This window comes from Dipodomys spectabilis, unplaced genomic scaffold, assembly GCF_019054845.1.
Source record: "Dipodomys spectabilis isolate Male_0828 unplaced genomic scaffold, ASM1905484v1 ptg000287l, whole genome shotgun sequence".
In the NCBI taxonomy this organism is placed as follows: domain Eukaryota; kingdom Metazoa; phylum Chordata; class Mammalia; order Rodentia; family Heteromyidae; genus Dipodomys; species Dipodomys spectabilis.
Window position 1 is genome coordinate 2,272,286 of NW_024870964.1, and position 4,967 is coordinate 2,277,252.

The following is a 4,967-nucleotide window of genomic DNA, read 5'->3' on the forward strand; positions in this document are numbered from 1 at the left end:
TTTGTTACATTAATGACTCATGAGCTATGGGATCCTTACATTAGCATCCTTTTCTATCTGTGTAGGTGTATTTAGTATCAGGAAATGTTCATAGAGAAATAGAGAAAGACAGATTTTTAGAAAGCAACGAAGATCAGGTATGAAAGAACTGCATAGAAGGCGACACATTTCTCACACAGAGATTAAGAACTAGCTTAAGAGATTTAGAATACTAAAGGCAATGAGGAATAATCATAGTTGATAACTAGTTCTTCAATAACCAAAAATAGTTCCCTAGAATGGTTTCTGATATACCTAACTAACAGGACAAAATAGCAAGCCCACCTTTTTAAAACATAGGATCTCTCTTTACCTACAGTTGTGTTATGCATCTTGCATTCAGTATAGTTATTCTTTTTATTTTGTATCTTATTCATGGATATATTGTGTATTTTATTGAATATGGTGATTGCTATAACTGTGCTGACATGAATGACAACTTATTTCCATGGCTATAGAGTTGCCTATGTAGAATTCTCCATCCTCGCTGATACCCAGGACTTTCACAAGACAGGAAAACAGGTGGATTGATTGGCTTCTCACATCAAGGTGAATCTTTTGGCAGTTCTGGGATTGGAACTCAAGGCCTAGCAGGCCCAATTGGTAAATGAATCATGGGGAACACACCAGCCTGTAAGACACTAAGGAGCTAGGCCATTCCCAGGACCTGAGACAGAGCCCTGGTTGGGGCCAATATAGTCATAAATTCATCATTTAAACAGATGATCTATGTTTATATACATGGGTAGGCAGCATCTTGTGTTCTGTGTAGTCATTCTCTATTTTGTGTCTTATTCATTGATGTGTTGTGTATTTTCTTGAGTATAGGATAACAGATATAACTATGGTGACCTAGATGACAACCTATTCCCATGAGCATAGAGTTGCCTATGCATTCTCCATCCTAGCTGAGACCCAGGACTTGTATAGCACAGGAAAACAGGTGCAATAACTGGCTTCTCACATCCGGGTGAATTTTTGGCAGTGCTGGGATCAAACTTTGGGCCTACGAGGCCCAACTGCCCAATGAGTACATATGAGCACACCAGCCTGTTAGCCACTAACGAGCTGGGTCATTCCCAGGAACAGAGATTGAGCCCCATGGAGATCAAAATAGTCCTGAATGCATCATTTAAACATAGGATGTACATTCACATCTGTGTGTGGTCTGCATTGTGCATTTAGTGTAGTTATTCTATTTTGTATGGTATTCATGAAAGTTTTATATATTTTCTTGAGTATATGATGACAGGTATAACTGGGCTGACATGGATAACAATCTATTCCCATGGCCATAGGGTGGCCCATGCATTCTCCATCCTAGCTGACACCCAGGACTTGCACTGGAAAACAGATGCAACGATTGGCTTCTGACATCAGGATGAATTTTTTGGCAGGGCTGGGATCTGAACTCGGGGCCTACCAGGCCCCATTGACGTATAGGTCCATGTGAGCACACCAGCCTGTGAGCCACTAAGGAGCAAGGCCTTTCCCAGTACCTGAGATGGAGCCCCCAAGTGTGGCGCCAGGGGTGGGCACACAGCAGTCATCCATTCATAAGTTGAAGGTAGTATGCAAATAAGTACATATTTGTATAGATTAAGAGAGATGGTAACCTGTGATAAAATCCAATCTCCAATGTGTTTACTGATTCTTGGATCTTTCCAGATGCCTCCGTTTCATGACTGTGATGATTATTGCCACACTTAATCAACACTTCTTTACAAATAAGCGATACCACATGAGTCTTGCCTATCATTTCCTACTTATATCATGCACGAACTACTCATTCAAGGATGAGATCAATGCCATTCTATGACTTTTCCTGGTCCAGAAACCAGTATCTCAGGATTTCCAGCCATTGCCTTCTCATAGAGGGGTTGAATTCAAGCCTCAGGCATGGAAAACATACTCCTTATATACATTTTAAAGATAAGATTTATACTTCCATACAGATGTTCAGGACATAGTATGCTTGGTGTGGTTGTTCATTTTATTTCATGTTTTATTTTTATTTACCAATTATTTTATTGATTCTGATGACACCTATACCATTTACTACATTGTTTACCTCCTGTCACATAGCATCTAGTTTTGTAGATGTGTTCTCCATCATGCCTCACACCCAGGACTCTCCCAGAAAAGGAAAACATGTGTCACACTAGGCTTCTTAATCCAAGATTAAATTTTTTGGCAGTGATGGGATCTGAACTCAGGGTCTAGCAGGCCCAATTCATGAATGGGTGAGTAGGAGCACAACAGCCTCTAGCCAATGAAGCTGTCAGGTGGCTCCCAGGCGCTGAGATCAAGCCCCAAGTCTGGCCAAAACAGCAATACATGGGTAGGCAAATGGTGGTATAGAAATAAATATATATATTGGTAAAGAATGCCAGTGCCGTCTATCTATGATTGAATGGCATCTGCTACGTTCCTTCCAACTCTTAGGTATTTATTATATCGACATTGAAATAACATTATTATTTTCATGCTCAATAAACTATTAATTAAGATCAATCAGCATCCTAGGATTATTGCATCCAATTTTAGAATAGACAAATACATGAACTACTCTTTCAATCGGTATTCTTATGCATAAGAACAAGTCTTTTGTGATCTCCTGCAATTGGTAGGTGTAAGGATCAGGATTTGAACCCAGGGCCTATGTTGACATGTTGGCTTATGGCTTCCCTGCCAGCCTGCCAGCCATCAGAAATGGCAGGTCAGGTCCACTTTGCAACCGTGTCATTCAGATCCAGATGGTCACCGTAAAAAGAAAAAAATTGTAAAAGCCTCCAGCCCTCTGCAGTTCACCACTTTTTGTGCTGTCCCACTTTTTTTCTTCCTGCAAGCCCTCTGGGCCTAGGGTTCCAGGATTCGCTATGGGTCCTGAGGCTGAACTCCAGCCTAGGGAGATCGAAGCTGAGGCAGAGTTGCCATGACCTGAGATCAAGCCCTGTTTTTGGCAAAATTAATTAATTAATTAACTAAATAAAAAAATAAAGCTCCTTGGATTGGAATTTCTACCAGTTTTCTTTCCTAGACTGGGATTTGAACTCAGTGTCTTGGTAAATCTATACCAATATGAGGGAAGGTGCAGAGTTGCCACTTCTTGATTTCAAACCCCATGCCAAGCCAGAAATAAATAATTAAGTCACTGACCTTGACAGGGAAAGGTTGTTGTGGAGATGGGAAGGAAGGGGGGAAAAAAAGGAGGAGGCAACAATGCTCAGGAAATGAACTCATTACTGTGCTCATGTAACTGTGACCCCTCTGTACAATATTTTTACAATAAAAAATGTACAAGAAATAATATATTGCTCAGATAAGCACTGTGGGGGTGAGGGAAGGATGTCTGAATAGCTGTAAAAAATTCTACACTGATGTTTTTTATAATGGTCAGTATGGAACTGAATAAACATAACAATTTCCAAAACAAATATTAAATCACTGTCTTGGAACTGGGGCCAGTATTTTTGCCATTGATGGAATTTGAGCTCACCATTCGGGCAACTCTTTTACCATTTGTGAACGTGAAGCTCACTGTCCTTAAGGAAAATAAATTCAAGTTAGAGTTCCCAGAGCCTGCAATGGAAAAATATGTATATACATGTGTAATATATGATATATATGTACGTCTGTACATTTATTTCATATTATTATTATTATTGATTTTGTATTCAGTTTATTTTTATTTTATTCATTTTATTGTTTATTGTATTTATTATTATACACATAATATTTATTGTGTTTTGTACATCTATTATATAATTATACACAATAATTTAGGACATTGACTCATTTTTCATTAATACATTATTAAATGCTGAAACATGCTACATAATTAAGTAGAGGCATTTGTCACAGACATCACATGTTTAGAGTCTGTCCACAGCATGTGCTTTGTCTTATTTACCTTTGGACAACTTCCTATAGGGATTTCTTTAGATGATTTATACACAGAAACCTTTTCTTGAGGATAAGCAAGTTGAGGAATAAAATTGTGAGGTTGGGGCTAGGAATGTAGCTTACTGGTAGAGATCATGCTCAACATGCATTAATGCCAGGATTTGAAACTTCAGTGCCACATACTCAGAAAAAGCCAGAAGATGTGTAGAGGCTCAAGTGGTAGAGCACTAGGCTTGAGAAAAAGGAACTCAGAGACAGTATCACGGCCCTAAGTTTAAGCCCCAGGTCTGTCAAAAACAATAGGCCAGATGCAGATGCCGGTGGGTCACACCAGGAAACCTAGCTTCTCAGGAGGCTGAGATCTGAAGACCACAGTTTGAAGACAGCCTAGGAGAGGAAAGCCTGTTAGACTCTTACCTCCAATGAACCACCAAAAGACCACATGTAGCATTGTGGCTCAAGTGGTAAAGTGTTTGCCTTGAAGTGAAGGGCTCAGGGACAATGCCCAGTCTTCGGTTTGAGACACACAACTGTTAAAAGAGTGAAGGCTAATCAAAGTACTTTTCCTATATGCTAATTATGAGAACATTTTCTGGAAAATGAACGCTGGTGTACCCCAGAGTTGGAATCAGAGCTCAAAGTTCAAGTGTATCACATCCATATGCCCAGCCTCTCAGACTCTAACATTATAACTTTGTGTCCTACAGGGTTATGAAAGGTCCACTGTTGAAAGGCTTAATATGCTCCCCAAGCCCTTTATGATAAGTAGTTGACTTGTATTGTCAATGTCATTACAGTTCTGAACCTAGCAGAGAACCAATAGCTCATGCCCATCACCCCTGCTCAGGAGGCTGAGGTGTCAGGATCACAGGGTGTAGCCAGCCAGGGCAGGAAAGTCTATGACACTCTAACTTCCACTTCTGAAAGGTCAGATATTCAAGAGCTTCCTGTGTTTCTCTTGGTGATGAGATGTTACTTGCACTCTAAATGTTCATAGAGTTCTCAAGCTTTAGAAGAAGGAA